Source organism: Myodes glareolus, chromosome 8 (assembly GCF_982192425.1).
Source record: "Myodes glareolus chromosome 8, mMyoGla1.1, whole genome shotgun sequence".
NCBI classification, from domain to species: Eukaryota; Metazoa; Chordata; class Mammalia; order Rodentia; family Cricetidae; genus Myodes; species Myodes glareolus.
The window spans coordinates 15,211,474-15,236,617 of record NC_142033.1 but is presented as its reverse complement, the minus strand read 5'-3'; positions in this window follow the sequence as shown (position 1 = coordinate 15,236,617).

Sequence of the window (25,144 nt, the reverse complement as noted above, 5' to 3'; positions counted from 1 at the left end):
GCTTTGTCCTACATTTTCACTTTTTATTTTCACCTGGATTAGTATTTCCAGTAGAATTAATAACATCAAAAAATCATGATAGCTACAGATAAGAATACAGATGCATCTCACAATGTTGAGCAAAAAGCAGACAGCAAAAGCTGACACACTAGGATGTGGTGTGTATACCTTTAATCCCAGTAATCCAGAGACAGGAGCTAGAGGAGCTCTGTGTGTTCGAGGCCAACATGAGCTGCATAGAGAGTTCTAGACCAGCTGGGGCTATGTAATGAGACCCTGGAGAGACAGAGACAGACAGACAGACAGACAGACAGTCAGTCAGAGACAGAGAGAGACTTACTTTATAACCTCTCACTATGGAAGGAGACGGGTACAGCAGGGTTTCCCAGGTACTGCTGGGGTTTGTGTCCTTAGATCTGGATGTTGTTTGCGTGGCAGGCTCAGTTTGCAAGGTTTCATTAATATGTCTCACGCTTCTCTGTACACAGGTTAGACTTCAATAGAAGCAAAAACTACACAAAACTATCCGTGGTGGCACACACTTTTAAAATAGGCAGATCTCCTTGAGCTCCAAGCCAGTGAGTTCCAGGACAAGCAGGACTACACAGTGAAACCCTGTCTCAAAGAAACCATCCCTGCCCCAAAACAAACAGACAAACATAAAAACTATAAAAAAGTCACAAAGGTCACCATGAGTCCTGCACCAGTGAGGTGTTTAGGGGGCTGAGTTTGCAGCTGGCTGGGGATAGTGTACTAGTCTAGCAAGCAGGAGGCCCTGGGCTGGATCTCAGGTTTGCAAACACAAGACTAAGCCATTAGAGTGCAAAATAGGAGGCCTACAGAGATCCAAAGTGGATCAGTGGAGGCTCAGGCTGGGCAGGGCAGGGATCACAGGACTGCTCCCTGAAACAGACGGACTGAAACTATCTGATTTAGTTTATTTATGGGTGCCTATGTGTCTATGTAGGCTAGGCAAGCATGCCACCACCTGAGCTACACCCCCATCACCCTGGAGTTGCTGCTGCTTCTACTTTTCTTTTTTGAAACAGGGGCTTACTTGTCTTGGAACTTGCTACTTCGACTGTTCTGTCCTTGAACTCTTAAAGAACTGGCATCTCTGCCTCCTGAGTACTGGGACTAAAAGTCTGCACCACCAGGCCCGGTCTGGAGCTTCTTTAGGAATCGACCCCTGCGCCCAACCCAAAAAAAAAAAAAAAAAAAAAAAGAAGAAGAAGAAGAAAGTTCTAAAATAAGCCGTGGTGACAGCAGCACCATCCTGTAAATGTGATAAAAACCCCTGAACTTTATACTTTAAGGAAGGCTAAACAAAAGCCAAAACCAATATTGGGGGTCCGGCAACACTGTCACCCGGCCCACTCTGTCCTTGGACATGCACCTGGAATGGTGCAGATGTTCAGTGTCAGCTGGGAAGATGACCCTAGTCCCAGCGGCCTCCCTGACTTCCACCTGCTACTCCCCGGGTCTCTCCGTGAATACTGCTCAGCGGGAGTCAGTATTGTGGGAGTATGCAGTGGTTCCAGACCTGGGGAGCACGCTAAAATCACCCTCCCAAACCTACTGATGTCTGGGTTGTACCCTACAAATTTCGTATTCAGTTTGTATGGCTTGAGAAAGAAAACCCTCACAAAGAAGCTGTGTCTCCAGACACTGCCTGATTGGAAGTTCAGAGCTTTGAGGAGACCAGAATGCTACAGGTCCAGAGGTCACCTTATCTTGGGCGACCTTTAATCCCTACGACAGTCATTCCTTGCCCACCTTTGTGTCAGAACTAACATCTTATGACTAATAGAAAAACCTTTGGAATCTGTTGATGTAGCAGACTCAGGTGACTTCTGCCAACCCAAGAGCTGAAAATATCATCAGATAGCCTCTTAGGCCTACGGAAAAGCCTCTCTCCCTCTTGCTGGAACTACCTCTAATGTAGCCACCAGTGTATTTTAACTTCCCTTGATTTAGGAGTTTCTTTGCTTTGTAAAATTATGAAACTGCTTCTGTGTTGTAACACAGAATTTGGGACAACCCAAATCCATGTTCCCAGGCCATGGCCAATCATAAAGGTACCAGAATAAATTCTCTTTTATTCCCTTAAGATGAGAGCTGTGGATCTGCACCAAAATCTGACCTACAAATACTGCTGCAGGATCTCCAGGGGGATGGGTCAGTCAACAAACAAGAAAGGGGCGAGGAGGCTGAGGATTGCTGAGAATTTGAGGCAGCCTGAGATACCCAGTAAGTCCCAGGGCAGCCTGGGCTACAGTGTGAGACCTGTCTTTAAAAATAAATAAACACAATAAAAATAAAAACAAAAACAAAACCCTACCACTTTCCCTTTTTCCTTTCCCTTCAAAACTCAAATATTTGGGGGGGGGGGGGAGAGGAGACTAGGAGAGAGAGAGTCTAATGGACTCCCAACTGGCCTTGAATTCACTGGGCAGTGGGGATGGCCTTGAACTCCTGACCCTCTGGCTCCAATCTCCTACTGCTGAGGCAGCAGTTACCTTGGCAACAGCGCTGTACTCAGCTGGATTACTTTATCTTTCAATGCAGGGATTCTGTGACAGAGGTTCATTCTGTCTCTGCAGCTTGTACCTAACACTCGCTCAGGCTCCTTGACCTGAACTCCGGAAGCTCCTGTGTTGACTCCCTGTTCTCTGGACTTGTCCACTGAAAATGTGACCCCTGCCTTGGCTGACCGCCCAGGACTGGTACCCAGACCACCTGTCAGTTTTGAGTTTGCTTCTCCATTGCTTGCCTTTATTGCTACTGAGAGGTCAAGCACACCTTGAAGCAGGCTTTCAATTAGAGAAGGAGCCAGGGTTTGGACCAATGAAAGGAAGTGGGCACTGGAGTGCACATAATGAAATATGAGGGGGGGCATGAAATTTAGGTGTGAAGGAACACATATGGTCTCAGAAGGCTGGCTATGGAGAAGGAGTTGCAAATGGGCCGGCTTCAGGCCCCATCCAGTACCGCAGGAAATCCTTTCTTCAGTGGCTCCAGAAGAGACTGAAGAGGTGGCTCAATGGTCAAGAGCACTAACTGCTCTTGCAGAAAATCCAGGTTCGGTTCCCAGCATCCACATCAGGCAGCTCCTAACCACCTGTAACTGTGATTATGAAAGACTGTTGTCCCCTTCAGGCTATGCGTGCATTCCAGGCATAAACTCATACACAAGAAATAAAGAAACCAATAAATCTTTTTTCAAAAACCTAACAGAAGAAGAGGAGGAGAGAAAGAGAAAGGGGACAAGGAGGGTGGAAGAAGAAAAACAGCACCTGGATGCCCGGGAGGGACAATTATATGAAAGAGTCACTCAGAAGCCACAGGGTCCACTCATGATCCACAGTAATCATTTTAACTCTGAAATCCAAATACCACTTCTTTGCGATTGTCGTCATGATTGTCCCTGAACAGCACTAGTCTGAGCAAGGGTTAGGGGCTAGGGACATGGACGCACACACACACACACACACACACACACACACACACACACACACACACACGGTTTGGGATGGAAGGGGATAGGGACGGGAGTGGAGGGGCTGATCTAAGAAGTCTGAGGGAGACAGAGCATGCCCTGTGGATCTGGAGGTCAGGAGTGAGCAGGACTTACCACACAGATCTGAGAGCCAGGGAGCTGAGGCTGAGAAGAGAGTGCTGGGAGAGGGGTAGAGGTGACTGATCCTGATCAGAGGGGCCACGACTAAGGGCTGTATGGCAGCCACCATAACAAAGATGGGTCAGACTACACAGATGTGGGACAGAAGCAGGCAACACCAACAGAAGCTACTGGAGCCAGGCAGCACAAAGAAGGGTATGGCTGGCAGCCACACACTGAAGACAGGACACATAGGGCCCAAACTGAGAGAATGTCTAAGATTTGGGTGGTAGCCTTCAAGAGACTTTACAAAAAGAGCTGGAGCACAGACAGTCAGGAGTTAAGACAGTGTGTGGTGAGGAAGTCAGAGGTGCCGAACAAATCCACTGATATTTATGGTAGTGAGTGAGGTCTGAGCTGTGTTTGTTTTGGCTGTGAAGTTGCTAGGCTATGACAAGCACACTAAACAGTTCTGTGGCCACCTTTGATGTCTGAAATTCAAATCACCTACTTTGTGTGTGTGTCTCTATGTGTGTATGCCTCTGTATGCACACACACATTCACACGTGTGTGTGTGTGTGTGTGTGTGTGTGTGTGTGTGTGTGTGTACATATGTGTAGGGGTCTTATGGAGTCCTCTTGTGTGATTTTCTTTGGGGCTTGCCGGTTGTGAGGTACTGGGTGGGACAGATACCCCAACAAGCAGGCCCCTACATGTTACAAATGGCGCCTGACGTGGATAACTGCATCCACAGAATGCCTGAGAAAGCTTGGGAAAGAATAAAGCATGTTTTCTTGATGGCAGCAATTTCTCAGATCTGCTCTGCTTACTAGAGGCAAGCGCTCTCATTTAAGAGAGACTTCCTGATTCAGCTTTAGCTGCAAAACCCTGCAGCTCTTTTAAGAGGTCCTGCCACAAGACACTTAAATGGTGTTGATGAAAAGCTGAACACATGCTTTTCGGTTTTCAGCCATAGCAGGAAAAAAAGCTATGCTGATGTAAAATGCCAGCTTTCTGAGCCATCCTGCCAGGGCAAACTCTGACTCTTTCAAGCAGGCAGTCCAACTGAGTGTGGTCTGTGAGCAGAATGCTGCAGCTTGCTTGCTGGCAGGGACCTTGAAATGCCATAGAGCTGTGGCAATAAACATGGCTCCAGCAGTACCTCTGTCATGAGGCTGGAAAGCTAAGGAATGGGCTGGATCTAGTCATCAAAGCCACAACTTTAATCCTCTCCATAAAGACTCATGTGGTCAGAAAAAGAGAGATATACAGTAAAGAGAGATTCAAAGACGAAGAAAACCCTAAATGATTTACAATGTGTGAAAAATATATGCAGGCTAAAAGTTAAAGTTCTTAAAGTGAAAAAAAAAAAAAGAAAGAGAGCAGTTGGGTGTGGTAGGACATGCCTTTAATCCCAAAGCTTAGAAGGCAGAGGCAGACAGACCTCTGTGAATTCAAGGTGTGGTGGCAGACACCTTTAATCCCAGCACTTGGGAGGCAGAGGCAAGTGGATCTCTGTTAGTTCAAGGACAGCCTGGTCTACAGAGTTATTCCAGGACAAAGATATACAGAGAACCTGTCTCAAAAAGTAAAAGTAAAAATAAAAGAAATAGAGGCTAAAATAAAGTCACGTAAAGATGAAAAATACACAGAGAATCTTGACACTGTATGCTATTATGCTCTCTTTGAGTTATTTGAATGCTAAGGAAGGAGCAACAGCTGCTAAAAGATAATTGCTTATAAATGCTGCTGAATTAATCCAAGATAGGTATTTTAAAAATACCCTGACTTCAAAATTGAAGTCAAACGGTATGTTACTTTGGAGAAGAGATTTTGCTTTTGTTTCCACAGGAAATGAGAGGCTGTTGATTCATTCTGAGATAAGAAAAATCCAGTTTGATCAAGGAAGATCACCTGAGAAATCTCCGGTAGGAACAGATGGCCCAGATGTCTGAGTTCTACATCCAGAACAGATTTAAGACTGCTGCCTGAGATGATCAAGACTCACAGGATACTCCAGTCAGAACTTGATTATAACTCTAAATTTTCTTTAGGTCCCCATAAGATTATCAGCACCCCCAACCAGCAGGAAGTAGCCTGGAATACTATGCCCACATTCCCAAAAAATGAACTATGGGTATTTCCCTTTGTTTAAAAAAAAAAAAAAGAGGGGAAAGTGGTGCTGGAGAATTGTCTATATTCTGTCAATCTGTTTATTTTGAATAAATGCTGATTGACCAGGCAGGAAGTATAGGTGGGTAAACCAGACAGGAAGTAGAGGTGGAGCAAAGAGAACAGGAATATTCTGGGAAGCAGGAAGCTCCCTCCGCCATTCCTGCTCAGACCACTGAGAAGCAAGATGTAACATGCCCAGTTGTGAAAGGTACTGAGCCATGTGGCTAACATAGATAAAAATAATGGGCTAACATAAGTTATAAGAGCTAATAAGTAGCCTGAGCCAATGGGCCAATCAATTTATAATCTTATGGAGTCTTCTGTGTGATTTTCTTTGGGGCTTGCCAGCTCTGGGGTACTGGGTGGAACAGATACCCCAACAAGCAGGCCCCTTCATGTTACATAGGAGAGTTTGCCATTTAAGCTACACTGGTTGGCCAATGAGCCCTCAGGATCTGCCTATCTCTGATCTCAGACTCCTACCCCTGGTGCTGGGATTAAAGGAGGCATCCTTTTGCTCAAGTGCTAATGACCCAAACTTGGGTCTCAAATTCTTGAAGCAGCAAGCATTTTACCCATTGAGCCATCATCTCTCCTGACAGTCCTGCTTTTCTACCTCTTGAGTGGGGGGTTACAGGCATGTGCTGTCATGCCCAGCCTGGACCACCTACTCTCATTTAGTCCTTGTCACATGCAGTTTTCCATGGAGAAGAAAGCAACTCTCATATGTCTGTGCCTGCCAACAACCCATAGGAGCATAGACTGTGGACAATAAAGGCTCTCAGTGCTCACTGCCTGGGGACCATATAAAGATCACTGAAGAGCAGGTTAAGTGTGAGGATGTGGGTTATATTCTTCCCTGTTGTGTTCATTTGTATTTATCCATCGGCACCTGGCGGCCCTGGCAAAAATTATATCAACAGCCAGCCTGCAAGCAGAGTTCTCAGTCGCCAGTGGTGCCATGGAAAGTGGACTAGGCTGGGACTAAGGGCACCGAGGGGCAGCTGCTAACTTTCTAAATGTCACCTTTTGCACAGCTCCGAGTTCACATACACGCTGGGTAGCATGGATATAAACTCAGCGTTTTCCAGGCAGCAGATGCCCAGACAGACTCGCTTAAGCAATTAGAAACTGGCAGCTCCTGCATCTTCGTCATCAGTACAAAAGCAGGGGCTGGGGAGGTACTATGGTGGTCGAACACCTGCTACCATGCTGGCAGCCTGGGGTCAATCACAAGCATGTGAGGAAGAAAGAGACATTCGGAATTTATCTTTCATCCACTCTAAAGGGTAAACAAGTTGGACTTCTGTGTGTGTGTTACAACAAAGCAGAGAAAGCTACCTGGGAAAGCACAAATCATGAAATGGATAGATTTGGCAAAATATTCATAAATGAGATAGGTGTGGTTGCAAGTGTGTCAGCACTCAGGGGGTGGAGACAGGCAGAAGGATCAGAAGTTTCAAGGTCATCCTTTCTGGATGCCAAGTTAAAAAGCCAACCTGGGATACATGAAACTCTGTTTCAAAACAAACAAAAAATCAGTAGGTGAAATTATATACCTAGTGTTTGTTTTGAAATAACAAATGTAGAAGTGAGTAACGCATGAGCAAACGAGGCTAGCCGGGATCTACAGTTACTGAAACTGGGGACAGAGATTCAAAACACTCTTCTCTCTCCTTTTTTTTAAAAAACTTTATTTAACTTTATTTCATGCACCTTGGCATAACAATGTCAGATTCTCTGGAACTGGAGTTACAGACAGCTGCGAGCTGCCATGTGGGTGCTGGGAATTGAACTTGGATCCTCTGGAGGAGCAGTCAGTGCTCTTAACCAATGAGCCATCTCACCAGCCCCAGAACACTCTTCTCACTACAGTTATCTGACTTGAGCTTTTTTTGAGCTCAAGTCCCACTATCTGGCCCTGGCTGGCCTGTAAATTGCTATAGAGACCAAGGTGGTCTGAAACTCACAGAGATCCACTAGCTTCTGCCTTCTGAGAGCACTAGGATTAAAGGTGTGCACAACCACTCCAGGTATGTTTGACATTGTCAATAATAAAAAATTTTAAACTTTAACATACTCATGTCAGTTAGCATAAGAAAAAATTTGTTTTGTTTTTTTCTTGTTTCCTTTTTTTTTTTGAGACAGGGTTTCTCTGTGCAACAGGCCTGGCTGCCCTGAACTTGTTTTGTTGGCCACGCTGCTCTTGAACCATTGATTCATTCACCTGCCTCTGTCTCCCGAGTGCTGGGATTAAAGGCCTGTGCCACCATGCTAAAAGAATTTTTTAAAGGCCAACTACATGAAAACACATTCAACTTCAGTAACTGTGGCAGATAGAATAATCCCTGCCTCCCCTCTCCACACCCAAAGATGTCCCTAATCCGTCTACCTAAAGTACCTTCCTTTGACAGGGGCTAGAATATTTGCAGATAACGTTAGATTAGAAAGAACCTTGAGGATGCGACGCCCATGAGTCGTCACCAGGAGGAGGCAAGTGCAGTAGTGCTGGGAGATGCCCGAGTAATGAAGGAAGCAGCCAGTGGAGAAACAGAATGACATTTCACTGCTGGCTTTGAAGATGGAAGAATAGACTATGAGCCAAGGAATGCAGGTGGCCTCTAGAAGCTGGCAAAGTCGAAGACACTGGTTTCCTTACAGCTTTCAGAAGGAAGCCACCCTGCTGACACTCTGACTTTAGCCCAGCGACTATGTCTGAAGACAGACTGACTACAGACCACCTGACCTTACTTGACATTCTAGCCTACTGACTTCCAGGCGCCACAAACACCACAATGTTACAATATATTTTCCATCAATTTACCCTCCTATTCTTCTCAATAACTTCCTATTTCATGGTTTCTGAACTCTCCTCAAGCCACTTCTTTGGCCATGTTCTTTGTTAAAAGGGGGGAGGGGACTTGATACATACCCACAACAGGACCCAAAGAAAGAAGAGTACTGTCAAACCCTGCCAGTACCAACTTACCCCAGCTTCTCTTCCCACACTTGTTCCCACCAGGTTCTTCTCCATCTACAGCAAACCCCACCCCCTCAGCTTTTCCACATTGGTCCGACAGCTCTCCTTCAAACACAGCTAGTCCCCTTTCCACTACCTTATCCATCAGCATATAAACAATATAACCCACTTCAAAACAGGACATCCCCCACCATGTCCCCTTCCTCTGTTTGCTTCACCTTGAACTAAAGCTCTCAAGAGCTGTCTGCGGTTCGATGGTTCCATCTCTAGCTCCATTTCTGCTCCATTACAGCCCCCTCCAGTTGGCTGTTATTTAACAGCCTCAGCACAGTGGCAATCATTTCCGTTATGTAGAAGAGGAAACAGGATCCTAGAGAAGCCTGGGCAAGCTGTTCAAAACCAAACATTAGTAAGCACTTTACTCTACGCCCTTCGCCATTTCCACTCCCTGCTTCTGCCTGACCTTCAGACTTGAGAGTCCCTAGCACTGTAATTTAGACTGCCCCACCAGTCGTTTTTTAACATTAAACTTCTATATGTTTCTTATAAAATGATTAAAATATTTGATTCTCATTAGTTTATATAGCATGGCATATTGATATTGAAACTAATATATTTTGGGTTTTTCCTGGCTGTGTCATAGTTCACACTGACATATGTATTCTCTTCACAGTTATTTCTTTTAAATAGGATTCCTTGGATAGTTCCCTTGGTTATGAGGCTATATTACCATAATCTATAGCACATTCTTTATTCATAAATTCTTATTTTCATTTAAGAATACGTGCTCAGTATGAAAATGTGGAAAACAGGAACAAAACTATATTTACCATAATTAGATAATTATGCCACTGAATACAAATGCTGTCACTTTCATTTCCTTACAAGTTTTCATGTGATTGTCACCCACCCCAGTCATAACCACAGCAAATATAGAAAAAGTCATCTTGAATTTATCTACTAAATATCAAAGAAATCAACATAAACAAAAGCTGCAGTAGTCAAGGATCTCTGACATGCTTAATTCCACATAAGAAACAGGAAATCAATTTTTCATCAATAAAAGAACAGTCATATAACATTTTTTTAAAATATTTATTTATTTATTATGTATACAATATTCTGTCTGCAGGCCAGAAGAGGGCACCAGACCTCATTACAGATGGTTGTGAGTCACCATGTGGGTGCTGGGAATTGAACTCAGGACCTTTGGAAGAGCAGACAATGCTCTTAACCACTGAGCCATCTCTCCAGCCCACATTTTTTCTTTTGTAGAAAACAGAAATAATACTAGTTCTTGGTTGAATTGTAAGAATTAAACTATTACGGGGCTGGAGAGATGGTTCAGTGGTTACGAGCACTGGCTGCTCTTCCCGAGGACCCAGGTTCCATTCCCAGCACTCTCATGGCAGCTCACACCCGTCTGTATAACTCCAGTCCCAGGGGATCCAGCACCCTAACACAGGAACACAAGCAGGAAAGACACCAGTGCACAAAAAAATAAATCTTAAAAAAAAATAATTAAATTATGTCACTTCTTGGCCTCCTGGGCCAAGATATCAAGTGATGAATTAAATTAGATAATGCATGTTGTGGGCAAGGCAGACAGAGGAGCAGGCGAGTATCCTGTAAACAACCACAAGGGACATTTCCTCAGCTGAGAAGTCTCTAAAATCAGTCTTTCCTGCTCTGCTGAGACCTTGAACCTGACACCCAGACACAGGAAGTCTCAGCACTGTGTTTCCTTCCAACCCTTCACACATTACAAAAGCAAGCCGAAAACTTCCCAACAGAACAGCGCCTGGTGCAGCAAACACTGCTTGAAAGAAAAAGACCGTGTCTTTTTGGTATAAAAGCGTGGGGTAGGGGGGTAAGGGTGAGGATGTGGTTCAGCGGTAAAGCATTTCCCTAGCTTGCCTGAGGTTTGATCCTCAGCATCACTACCAACAAACAGGCTTCTTCCTGTAAAATAAACACAGACACAACAGACATGCAGACAGACAGACAGACAGACAGACAGACACAGACACAGACACAGACACACACAGAGAAAGGACCCAGTAAACAGAAGCACATTTACAATTTAAAATAATTTGACTCAGAGGTAACCTTTTTTCTTGCCACTAGGGATGTAGCTCAGTGGTAGAATGTTGGCCTAGCATATGTGAGGCCCTTGTTCATTCCCTCGTACTGTCAAATTTATATATATACAATTTCTTATCTCTTTAATTTGGCAGGAGAAAACTTGCTGAGTAAGCAGGTTGAAATTTCGGTGTCAATTGGACATAGTAATTAACATGGCAGTCAATAGTTTTTTGTTATTGGCTTGGGGGTTTTGTTTTCAATTATATTTTAGTAACTTGTTTAAAGGCTTCTTGGCTCAAATAAAAACACTGATATAACATGCATGGGGACTGGAGAGATGGCTCAGCAGTTAAGAGGGTGTACGTACTACTCTTGCGGAGGACCCGAGTTTGGCTCCTAGCACCCATATGGTTAGACCTCTTCTGGCCTCCCCAAGCACCTCACACAATCACACGTGTTGAGCACATGCACATGTGAGCACACACATACACACTAATAATAGCAACTACTTTTAAGCCTGTTTAATATTGGAGCACAGTTGTGCACTGTTTTCTTCTCTTCACTAGAATGGTATATAGAATACAAAGCAGACCTTTACAAGGCCCACAATATGACAAGATAGCATTAAAACTATCTCAGCAAGAGGCATTTCAGTTCCCGAAATCTATCTAAAAGCAGACCCAAAATAACTCAATTATTAAAAAAGCAGGGAAGGTGGACCCATCATCAGAGACAAGCCTCCAGGGTGCATCCCAACAGACACTGCCATACAACTGCCCTGACTCCTTTTATCCTTCTTAGAGCCATTTAAGTCATTCATCTTTCTGTAACTGCTCTTCTCCATCTTCCCTGTGAGGATGGTGGATGAGCCCCAATCACTTGGCTTTCTATGTGAGCTCCTATAAATATGCTAATAAATATGACTATGTTTTGTCTTTTCTCTTGCTAATCTGCCTTTTGTCAAAACTCATAATTCCCATGCAGAGAACCTAAAGGGATAGGGACCATGAAAGGATCTCCTTTCTCTATAAGCTTCTATTTCTATAAGTCTTTGTACACAGTGAATCTGGACTCTTCATATAGATCTTGCTATGAGAGTGAGCCCCGAGTACTAGTATGGAGGCCACAGCAATGTGTTCTAAATGCCCCTGCCAGGACCACACACCAGGAATCTGTAATTAGGACTGCATCAGACAACAGAGACAAGCCAAGGGACCCAGAGGAAACTTCCAAATACTCCTAAGTAAACTCAAACCATTACTACAGTAAATGAAAAATTACAGAGACAAAGAGAAGAAGAACAATTGGTCAACCTCAGAAGGCTAAAAGCAAAGTGTGGAACTATGTGAGCCAAAGTTACACTTCAAGTTTTAATTAATATGTCTTAGAAGATCCATGAAACAAAATTACCTCTCATCTGCAGGTCCCTTGCCCAAGGACAGACAGTTCCTAAACTGCCAGAGACTATTGTTTATGGGCAATAAGAAGTCACATGTTTGTATTCCCCTAAACAAGTTTGCTTGACCCATCTGCACTAAATGTGCTTGATCACATGTGGGCGGGAGGTTCACAGGCAGGAAATATGTCATGATGTATGTTTGCCCCTGATTGGATGTAGGCCGGGCATATGTCAAGATGTATGCTTACCCCTGATTGGACCTGATGGGAAATACTTAAGCCAATGTAAACTATGACTCGGGGTCAATTTCTGGAAACTCAGTGATGGACCTGGCCAGAGCCCATCCACCTGGCCAGAGTTTAATTAAAGCTTGCTTCAAATTTGGCTTTAAACTTATGTAGTGGTCTTGTTCTCGACCAGAGCAATTAAATGAACCAGTCTGGCATGGTTCCATCACTGTCGGCACTGAGAGGTACTTTGGCTGCTACACCCATCAGAATAGAATTCACAGGAAGAGAATGTAGCAACACTTAAAACTCACTTAGCTGAATGTCATTCTTCAAGTTACCCAGTCCTCTGTAGCCAAACTAAGTAAGCCCCAAGAAGGAAGAAAGTGGGCACCCACGGGCTATCATCTGTTCACACTCCTGCCTGCCTATAGCTTCAGCAGGGGAAACAAAGTGCCAAAGAGTCTCTCCTCCTCCACTCTGCTCTATGAGATGACTTTTTAAACAAACATGAATGTGCTTGTAAGGTTCGCTTAGTGGTCATTGTCACTGGGCTTCAGAGAGTCAGGGAACCTGCAAGCACAGAGACAACATTACCAAAAGCAGACAGAGGACTGACACACAGAAGACACCACGGAAGCCCTCTGGCCAGTAGCAATCACCCTTGCAACTATACAAATGCCATTGGGTCTTTCCTTCCCAAATTCCTCCACTCAACTCCACTCAAGGACTCTCTCTCTCTCTCTCTCTCTCTCTCTCTCTCTCTCTCTCTCTCTCATCTCTCTCTCTTCAGTGAGTGTTTCTTAAGTGTTCACAAAGGGTCAAGAACTCAAGAACTAAGATGTATGGGCTGTAAAATAGACAGTGGCCCGAGTAGACAGCAAATAGGCATTGAAAGCAGTGGGCGAGGGTTGAAGGATGGGTAAGAACCAGCTTCGGGAATGGAAAGAAGTTCAAGAGAAGAACACAGAGACAACAGGCACTCAGAACATGGGGGGGGGGCGGAGAGATGGTTCAGTGGTTAAGAGCATTGGGGACCCAACACCCATGGAAAAACACCAGTGTGCATAAAGAAAAAAAAAAAGAACATCCAGGAATTGAAAACATCAGTCCCACTGGGTTTAAACAGGTAGTACAAGCCAGGTGTGGTGGCGAACATCTGTAATTCAATCCTAGTACATGGATGCTGAGGCGGGAAGCCAGGTGGGAGTAGAGGACTCTGCAAAGTGAGTTTCAAGACAGCCAGAGCTACACAGGGAGGCTGTCTCAAAAAAACTAAATCAACACTAAAAGTCCAGACAAGCAATCAAGGAGAGGGAGGATGAACAGAGTCAGGAAGTAAGGAAGGTTAAGCAAATTTGGACACTTTCTTGGGGGGTGGGGGGTGCAGGGTGTGTGTGGCTGGGGCTGCAGCTGGGGGCGGGGGTCTCACACAAGCTAGGAAGGAAGGCAGTCATCCCCAGCAGTCAAGCCACCGGAGGAATCTTTGTTTGTGCCCCGCTCCCTTTACTATTGTCTCTTTTTGCTTCTCCACTGAAGGCCATTTCACTTTCTTTGTGAGTTTAATTAAAAGGCAATTTCAACCTATATCTCATCTATTTCGAGACAGCGGTCCTGTATGTCTCAGATAACCCTTCTCCTGACTGCTATTTTTTTTTTTCACCTTGACACAGCAAATAATCCTCTACACAATTTCTGTGAAAGTTTTATTAGTCTTTTGACCTCTTGGCCTGCCTCAAGAGTTAAACTGGCAGCCAAGTTTAAATAGAAAACACCCTGGGGGGATAATTTCCGGCCATCAGAGTCCCAGATTAACTTAATTGCCTGACTTTCCCCTCATTAGAAACTTCCTCAGAAAGGCAAATCGCTCACATCGGGAAGGGAACACCCACAAAAGCCTGGGCTGTACCTTCGGCCTAGGGAAGGTACAGGACCCCAGAGGGAGGCAAAATCGCAATTCACTGTTTTACCATCTCAATAGGAGCCAGGAATTACTGCCAGGAGCAAAAGAAGTTGCCTTTGTTCCTCCCCCCCCCCCCCCCGCATTTTCCTGTGTATCGTACACTGTTGGGTCTCCCCGCAGTACGGTGTGCTGCTGGTCAGAGCAGTCCTTCCTAGCAGTGAGGGGTGAGCACACACCCTCCAGGAGTAGATGGGGGCGCGAGCTCAGACCTCCCGGTTCTTCCTAGGCCACTCCCAGGATCTCTTGAAGGCAAGTCCCCATGCCTGTAATTCCAGCTCTCTGGAGGCCTAGGCAGGTTTCCCAAATTTCTAACCCCCCTTAGGCTATAGTATTTGCTTGTTTCGTTTTTTTTGAGGCAGTTTCACAATGGAGCCCTGACTGGCCTGAACTCACAATGTAGTTCAAGCCAGCCTTGACTGAATTTAGAGACTCTCCTGCCTCAGTTAGAAATAAGTTCAAGTTTCAAAGAGATCACCACTACAACTGAAAGTGTCAAGACAAGGCAAATTTCACTCTTTATCAAGAGGGTGTGCTTAGGAAGAGCAAACACACGGACAGGAAGTGCATTTGGTCCTTATTCTAACTCAGTTGAGTATTTTCCCTGTTGGGTCCAAGTTGGGAGACAGGGAATCACAGCTCCAGGCCATCAGAAGCCCAGAATGCTGCAGCGGGCCTTTGAGTACACAAGTCTTACCAGGTGGAGGGGATTAAAACATTCGCAACAAAGTCTTAACAAGATGGGGGAAGGTAAATAGATTCGAAGACATTATCCCGAGTATAAATTGTATAGTATTTGATAGAAGAGTCTCAAATTTAGTATTTCTTACACCTCTGAGCGGGAGTAATGGTGTGGACCACCCTACCTGGTGCCTTGTTTTCAGGGAATACCAAATGCCACAGAGGAAGGGAATCGGGTAAGGCCTCCACTTGTACAGACAAGAAAATGCTGCTTCAGGACGGCAGAAGAGCAAAGCAGCTGTCAGTTACTGCGCCTGGGAGCAGTGCTGGGAAGAGGAAGCAATGCCAGTTGCCAGCTTCTTGTTTTTCAACCCCAGAGTAATCTGAATTATCAGTATATCATCTCTATTTTACACTAGAAGAAACTGGCTTAGGAAGATTAAGTAATAAGGTAAAATTCACTGGTGGGGCTAGAGGGTTGACTCCAAGCCAGGTTCGGTTCCCAGCACCCACCAATGACTCACAACCATCCCCCAAGCTTCAATTCCAGGAGGCTCCGATACCCTCTTCTGAGCTCCACCTGAGCCGGACACACATAGTGCACAAACATATGTGAAAGCAAAACACACATTCTCTCTCCCTCCCTTCTCCTCCCCCCCCAACACATACAAAAAAAAATACTTTTTTTTTTTTTTTTTTTTGTTTTTAAAAAAAAGTCTCTCTCTGTTTCCCTGGCTGTCTTTGAATTCACTGGGTTGAACAGGCTAACCTCTAACTAAGACCTCTGCCTCCCAAGTGCTAGGATAAAAGATTTGGAACACCATGACTGGCCACATAAATACATTTTTAAGAAAATTCATAAGTGGGGGCTGGAGAAATGGCTCAGAGGTTAAGAGCATTGCTTACTCTTCCAAAGGTCCTGAGTTCAATTCCCAGCAACCACATGGTGGCTCACAACCATCTGTAATGAGGTCTGGTGCCCTCTTCTGGCCAGCAGGCATATATACAGACAGAATATTGTATACATAATAATTAAATAAATATTTGAAAAAAAAAAAGAAAATTCACAAGTGAGGGGCTGGAGAGATGGCTAGGTGGTTAAAAGCACACAAGCACTGCTCTTGCAGAGGACCCAAGAATGATTCCCAACTGCCTGTTATTTCATCTCTAGGGCGATCTGGCACCTCTAGCCTCCGTGGTCACCTGAAGTCTCTCTCTCCTCTCGGTGTTAGTGTCTGCCACTGCAGCAGTAGCAGTTATGCAGTTACGTCATCACTTGTCGCCAGGAGACTTTCCACTGTCCACTATGCGGCCTGTGCACCCTTTAACAGTGCTCGCCAGGCACAGCTCACCCACCATCTTTGCCTTTTTACCTCTCTTGTCTCTCTTGCCTCTTTCTCCTCATTGCCTCTTCTCTCTCTTGCTCTGTCTGTCTGTCTCGCTCTTGTCCCCACTCCAACATGCCTTTCACTCTCCCCCTCCCCCAATAAACCTCTTGCACTACTTGGTGCGCCTGGTGTGCTTGCTTAGTGGCATACCTTGGCGGGACCTGCCAAAAGGTACCTGCTATCGCTTCACTTCCTTTTTATTTATTCTTTCAACAGGTAAGTCTTGGTCAACTCAAAGAGCCTAGTTACACTTGGACTTCAGCTAGTCTAACACACTTGGGCATTGGGACACGATTCTGTGTGTTTATGTACTGTCGTGGGTTCAAGCTGAACTGGGTCTCCACCTCAAATTCTGCCACTTGCTGCCAAATGATGAGGCAATAGTGGCTGTCTGCAGGATGGTTATGAGGGTTATATTACAATACAAGCAATGTTCAGGGTCTAGAACACATCAAAGATGACATCTAAAAGTCCACATTAGGTCACAAAGAGCAAACGAGAGTGACACGGACCAATACGCAGGCCAGCGGGGAGTGAACGGTCTGAAGAGCAGAGAGAAACTGGGCTGGGGAGCCGGTCATGTCCCCAGAGTAGGGAGAGCTCATGGCAGGCAAGTGTGAAGACCTGGGTTCAGGGCCTCAGAGCCCATGGGAAAATCTGGCCGAGGGAGGCAGCATACTCCAGCAACCCCAGTCTTGGAGTAGTAGACATTGGCCAGCTAGTCTACCTAATCTATGAGCTTATGATTTATTGAGAGACTCGGTTTCAAAAAATGAGAAGAGGAGGGATGGCTGTTTCTTCAAAGAGCTAGGGTTTGATTCCTAACACCTACATGGTAGCCTACAACCATGTGTAGCTCCAGTTCCATGCAGACAAACACACTCAGACACATAACTAAAATTTAAAATGAATGGGTAGAAAGCAACAGCTAAAAGACACCGTAAGCCTACCTCGGGTGTGAGCAAACACCGACACTAGCCACACACCACTTACTATAAAGACTTACTAAAAAACCAAGTAACTAAGTGAAAATATTTAATGGGAGAAAAATGTAATAAAAGACAGGAACACACAATGACACAAGACTCTGGTCCTCAGAAGAAACAACACCTTGACACACAGGCAAAGAAAGCATACACAGTTATAAAACCAATGAGTGGGAAGTCATTCATATTTTCTCTATAAAGGAGCATTAATGCTTAGTTCCACTACAGCCCTAAGGTTTAGTGAATCAATACTTTAAAATGCTGATTGGAACTGATCTACAAGAGCTAGTTCCAGGACAGGCTTCAAAGCTACAGGGAAATTCTGCTCAAAAACCAAAACCAAAACCAAACCGAACCAAAACAAAACAAAAGTGCTGATTGGTCCTCAGTCCTGTCAAACAGGTATTAAACTAAAAACTACATTTTTCCTACTTTACAGAATTTATTCTGAGCACAAGTAAGTTGAGTGAAAGAAGGTCTGTAATCCTATATTAAATGCTAATCTTGAAAATAAAAGTGTAAACATCCTAATTTAGCAAATTAGCTAATTGGATTTTACTATGACTACTGGCTGCTTTCCAGGTCGTATATGCATGAATACAAAATTATTTCATAGTAAATTCAAATGTATATGTAGCATGCCAGGGCTCTGCTACTTCCATCAGACGGGACTGTGAGCATATCTGCGGGGCGTTTGCTTAACTGCTAATCCATGTAGGAGGGCTCAGTCCAAAAGAGACAACACCATCCCCGGGCAGGTGGGCATCATCGGCTACAGAAGATAGGCAGGAGTTGAGCAAATCAGGGGGAAGGACCAGTGTACAGAGTAGGCAGGGTACCCACTGTTTGCATTTCAGTTCCTGCTTCCGGGTTTCCTCAGTGATAAGCCTCTGGTGCTTATGACAACAGAAAAGCCAATGCGAACACTACCCTGCCCCTCTCCGGACCTGGCTGAGGATGGCCATTTTATTTCACTCCAGCCCCAAGGAGCAGGACTGGCAGATCATCCCTGCATTCCAGGGCTAACAAGCTCAGTCCACACTGAGTCTGATAACAGCCAAGAAGAGAAGGTCCAGAGTGCGCCACAGAGGAAAGTAAACGAACTTTGCTTATAAACCAGTTGACCAATGATGACATCATTCACAGTTGCTGGGGTACAAATCTAGCAGCCAGAGCCCAGCCCTGTGAATAATGAGAAGTACACCTTGGGGTCCACACTTACAGGGAAGCAGTGCCTCCCAGAGGCCAACACAGGAGAGCAACAGTCATTGGAGAGACAGATGACATGGGATGGTACATGCATATAAGAGAATAAAATGATTTCATATTATGTCCAGCTTATTCCCTCCATTGGGATATTCTCCCATCCAAGCACTAAGCAAGACCTGTTTAGCTTCCAGGATCATGTAAGATTAAGCATGCTATGATCAATACAGGAATAGACTACAGGAATCATTTCTATAAAGTTCAAGTGTGTTGTTTCTTCTTCTTTGTTGTTGTTATGGTCACTGATGTTTTTGAGGCAGGGTTTCTCTGTGTAGCCCTGGCTGCCCTGCAACTCCCTCTGTAGACCAGGGTGAGCTCAAGCACACAGAGATGTGACCGACTCTGCCTCCCGAGGACGGGGACTAAAGGTGTGTGTGCCACCACACTCAGTCGTGTTGCTCCATTTTTATTTAAAGCGTGGACATTTCTCTTCCATTCATTGCATTTTCAGTGCCTTGTTCCATAGGTTGCCAGCCTATTAGTCACAATACCCTGCAACTCCACCACTTTGCCCTGGATTTGAACTTGAGAAAAAAAAACAAAAAACAAATCAGTGGCCCCTGACTTCAATTTTATGGGTGGAAATAAACTAGAAGTGGCTGAGGTGATCTAGATAGGACGTAAAGCAAAGCTTTATCAAACATCTCAGCAGACACAGGCACAGGGTTAAGTGTGAGGCACGACCTGCTACTTCTCAGTAAGACAGTGTACATATATATGTATGTATGTATGTGTATTGTGTATATATATATGTATATATATATATATATATATATATATATATATGGCAGGTGGTAGTGGCACACACCTTTAATACCAGCACTCAGGAGCCAGAGGCAGGTGAATCTCTGTGAGTTCGAGGCCAGCCTGGTCTACAGCGTTAGTTCCAGCAAAGTCAGGATTATTCACAGAGAAACCTTATCTCAAAAAAAAAAAATTAATTAATTAAAAAAAATAAAAACCCACAAAAAGGAAAAAAAAACTAGTGCACATAAATACAAGCCCAGAAAAGTTGGTCTGGGCTGAGTTTCAGGCTGCTGGATAGCCCCATCTGAGAACCAAGACAGTAGGAAGCCAGTCTCTCCTTGTTCTCAAGAGTTCTGCCAAGATCAGCGAGCTTTGTTGAGGCTCTAGACACAACTGGGGAAATTCTGAGACTAGGTAGACCTCTGAGCCTACTGCCTGGTTTTCCATTTCACAAAGATGAGCCATAGTTTAGCTAGATAGGTAAGTGAAGACAGTGATCGGAAGCAGCCAACGACTAGAGGCTGAAGTGGAAAAGCAAGAGGGATGGGGACGGGGAGGGGGCAGGGGGCAGGGGGCAGGGGGCAGGGGGCGGGCCAGATAGAGAAACCTATCAAACTTCATCCTTTGGTGGTTTTGTCATCTGTCACAATCACTTAATTTCCCTCCTCCAATAGGTTCCTCCTCTATGAAAAGGTCTAGGGGCCACAGGTGCAGCTCAGTAGTATGTATGAGGCCCTGTGTTTGATCCTCAGCTCCCGGAAAACTAGCAAGTCAAAGATGAAGCCAGGCATAGTGTCTCAGATTTCGGAAACTGAAGCTTGAGGACTGGACCACAGTGTGAGGCCGGCTCCAAACACAAGACAAAGAAATGAACGGAACTAGGCGAAAGCAGGCAAGCTGAGGGAGACAGTCTGCATAAAGAGCTCGGTACAGTGGTCAGGAGCAATTAGAAATGATGCTAACTGGAACTGTGCTCACATAAAACAGATGATTCCGGAACGTTTTCACGGTAAGACATAGCAGATTCATAACCCTCCCACATCCTTACATTTATAAACTAAGCCAAAAACTAACACAGGAAATGGGAGCTGGGCTATCGATTGGACTAAGATTGCCAGGAAGACGAGCCTGAGCTGAGAGCTGAGTTCTGAGTCTTTGCTGAGTCTGGCCTGGAGTCTACATAGACAAGGCAACTGCAGCTTTAATGGCCGCAAGGCCAAAGGTCCAGAGAAAGTGGATTCCGCAGAGAGGCAAAGCACTGGCTCAAGCAAGAAACTCTGAAGCCTGACCCAGCCAGGCATGCAGCACTCACACACGCATGCGGGCACGTACTGTACACACTGCAGAGCAGAAATGCTGCCATGAGTACCTCTTGACTACATCCCTGAAGAGGGCCGTGTATCGCACAACCACCTTCTCGACCCGACAGGCAAACAGGTCAGACCCCATGTCCTCACAGAGCTCCCTCGCAAGCGAGAAGTTTCAGGAGGCCAGGATGGGGGTGCGGCTGGAAGTGAGATGCGCGTGGGACAGTCAGCAAAGCCTCTGTCGTTTAAGGGACTCGGAGGTCTCTGACAGTGAAACGGTTGTTTGAGAAGACAATGAGGGGATGGAAGGATGACCCAGTGGTTAGGAGGATTTGCTGCTTTTCCAGGGGACCTGAGTTTGATTCCCAGCACCTACAGCAGGTGGCTTGTAACCATCCAAGGGACCCATTGCCCTCTTCTTGGCTCCTGAAGGCGTCCATACACACGCTGCTTTCACTCACACATATATATATAAGTAAGGAAAAGAACCTTAGCTAAAGATGGTGCCTTTACTCCCAGCATTTGGAGGCAGAGACAGGTGAAACTCTGAATTTGAGACCTGCTGGCATACATAGCAAATTCCATGCAAAAAAAGAGCTGCAAAGTGAGGTCTTGTCTCAATTAAAAATATATCTTCAATGTGAACTAGAGGTTATATGCGATTTAAGAAGTCATCCATGAGTTAGACCTGTATGTATCCCGCAGGGAGCTGTTACTCATTCCTGTACATGTTCTAAGGGAGAAGAGCATACTAGAAGCAGTTGCTGCTATGAGGTACGTGAGAAGGCCACAGAAGGCCGCAGACGCGTCCCTCAGGAATGCCCAGAATAAAAGATGATCTCTCCAGACACTTGACCTTCAGAAGGAGAGAGATGATGAGCTCAGTCTCCTACCAAGACAAGCTAATCCTTTAAAGATGGAGTTCATTCCGAGTCTTCCCGATCTTACTGCACCGCCATGCTATGCCTTTCCTGAGCCATGTCTTCCTGCAGGAGCTTCTGCAGTCTTCTCTGGAACCCACTCAGGTTCACTCTTCATGGATCATTAGTACCTACAGGGCCTCTCATCACATAAGATGGTCACTCCTGGGGGCTGGAGAGATGGCTCAGAAGTTAAGAGCACTGGCTGCTCTTCCAGAAAGAAGTCCTAAGTTCAATTCCCAGCAACCACATGGTGCCTTACTACCATCTGTAATGAGATCTGATGCCCTCTTCTGGCATGCAGGAATACAAGCAGACAGAACACTGTCTACATAATAAATAAATAGATAGATAGATAGATAGATAGATAGATAGATAGATAGATAGATAGATAGATAAATCTTTAAAAAAATGTTCCTCCATGGCTCTCTCAGAGCTCTTGAGAAACAACACAACAGGTTCATACAACCTCAAAGGACCGAAACTCTTTCCATGGATACTTGCACGTCAAAGAGGGTCATTCACCCAAAAGGCTAAGTTCCAAATGGCATCATCTTACATGAGGCAGGTGGCAGATAATTTTTGCTCCAAGTGTCTTTCCAGGACCTCTTAAGTCACACGGTTTTCCTACTCCAAAATGTAACTTTCATAAAGGCAGCAATTTTGTCTGCTTTAATCATTACAGTCCTCAGCCCATGGTAATTGAATAAATGTAATAATGCCAGAGTTAACCCTGTCTCTTTGGCCTTACAGTTCTTCCTGTAAATCAAACTGTTTCTTTCTTAATCTTGTCTTGTCTCCTGATCCAGTCGTCTACCCGACAGCTAAAGGAAATGATAAGATGAGCACAGGGAAGGAAGACCAGAAGGAAGGAGCGAGAGGGCAGCGAAGTTGAAGGGATGACATTTGGGCTCAGGCACCAGCCACAATCAAAGTCCCTGGCTCTCCTCGAAAGTCAATTAGCAGACTTGGCAGGACTCCAAAGATGCTTCTCTTCCACAGCTGTTTCTGATGGATATGTTTTATGAGTCTGTTATTTGTGATTATTAAGAAAGTAAAAATAAAGCAGAGGGGCCAGGCACACAGGCAGACAGCTGTCTGTGAGTTCAAGGTCAGCCAGCTGCACAGTGAGACCCTATCTCAAAAGGAAAAACAAAGCTAGAAATTATTAACAGTATAAAGAAAAATCACCTAGGATCTTCCCATAAAGATATTACTTTTGGTGTTCTTGCCTTTTATTATTATTAGTTTTGTGTTTGTTTGTTTGTTTTAGGTAAGTTCTTACTGTGGCCTGCCTCTGCCACTCTGCCTAGAGCAATCAGATCTAGGATTGAAGGCATGCGCCACCATGCCTGACCCAAAAATAAAACTACTTGTTTTGTTTTGCTGTTTTTTGAGACAGGGTCTCTCCACATAGCAGTGGTGACCTAGCTCTCACTAGGCTAGACTAGCCTTCAACTCAGAGATTTCTCAAGGCTCACAAAACTCTGCTTCTGCCGGGATTAAACGTGTGTGCCACCATGCCGGGCCTTACTCTTTATTCACACCTTACTGCACATCTAAGTTTCCCCTCATGTACATGTTTTGGTTTCTATTTTATGTGTATGGGTGTTCTGCCTGCAAGTTTATCTGTACACCGCATACTGACAGGGCCGGAAGAGGCCAGAAGAGGCCATCAGACCTGGAACTGGAGTTACAGGTGTCTGTGAACCCACACTAGAGTACTGGGAATTGAACCAGGTCCTCTGAGAAAGCAGCAAGTACTCTTAACTACTGAGCCATCTTTCCAGACCCCTATATATTTATTTTAAACAAGCTGTGATCATTTCATATATGTAATTCAAACCTGGTTTGTTCCTTTCTTAGTACCATACTTTATTCTGTCATGTACTGATATTATCATTTCATGACATTCAATGTAAAAGTTTCAGTTAAGTGAAGTGAGATTCTGCTGTCAATCATCATTAAATGTTCATGCTCGTTCAAATTAACTCAGCGGCAAGGTAATTTTTAAATCCCAACTCTTAGGACTGTCAGGAGAGGAAAACATTTTTACAGTTCCCTCTTTCTTTGCTAAATGTTTTATAAAACTACAAAGAATAACACTATGTTTGTTTATAAAGCTAAGCAAGTGTCATTATTCTCTGACCATTTTCCCTTTCAAGGTCTTTCCAGACTATGATCCTTGGGGGAATAAGCAATAATCATGAATCCAAAACAGATCAGCTGTCTGGGTCAGAGAGGGAGGAGAAAAGATTCAAATATGAAGAACTCTGAGCCTAATTTTTATCTGAACATGATGCTGTTTCCATCTAGCATGTTTGGAGTGCTATTGTTATTGGTTGTTTTGTTTGAGACAGGATCTCTTTATATAGTCCTAGCTGTCCTAGAACTCTCTCTGTAGACAAGGCTGACCTTGACTCACATTGCTCTTCCTGCCTCTGCCTCCCAGCTGCTTAAAGATTAAAGTATGCACCACCATTGGCAGCATTGGGTCCACTTTCTTTTTTCTATTAAGATGCACATACTAAAACACAACAACAAAGCAATACATGTCTCAGTCATTCTCTCAACTAAAATTGGATACGATTCTTAGCAAAATGGGCGGAAGTCAAAAGACTGCTTCTTGGAACGTTTTCCCACATGGGAGGCAGAGTATCATCAGGGAAGTAGGAAAGAGCCTACTCATGGTGCTGGGTGTTTTGCTCAGTGTTAGAGCACTTGCCTAGAAAGTGCTAACAAGGCCCTAGGTTCTATTCCCAGCACCATAAAAACAAAACAATATACACATGCACACACACACAGACGGACAAACACACAGACACACACTGAGAAAGACACATAGACACACACACACACACACACACACACACACACACACACACACACACCACCCCCAGGTAAAGGTTTGGAAAGAAATGGGATATGTAATCATGCCCACCCACACCACCAATGCAACTTATTAATTACTAAAACCAGCACCTGGAAGGTGGAGGCAGAAGGAGTTCAAGGTCATCTTTAGCTACCTGGCAAGTTCAAAGACGGCCTGAGCTACGTGATACTCTTAAAACAAAACAAAACAAAAACAAAAATGCACCATCACTAATAATGGAGAAATTAGATGTGCTGAACCTTCTGTGAGATGCACTATGAGAACTGCAATTGTGTGGACTCTCTGAACATGATGCTGAACAGGAAGAGACAAAGCAAAGTGGAGGAGCATTGTATGACAGCCTACACTGCACACTCCATGTCAAGACCGTGAAAGGCAGGGAAAGAGAGAAACTATTCCTTTATTTTCTTTAAGATTTTATTTTTTAATTAGTTGTATATGTATATGTGCAAGGGCACACAAGTGCCTGAAGAAGCCAGGAGGCATTAGATTCCCTTGAGCTGGAGTTCCA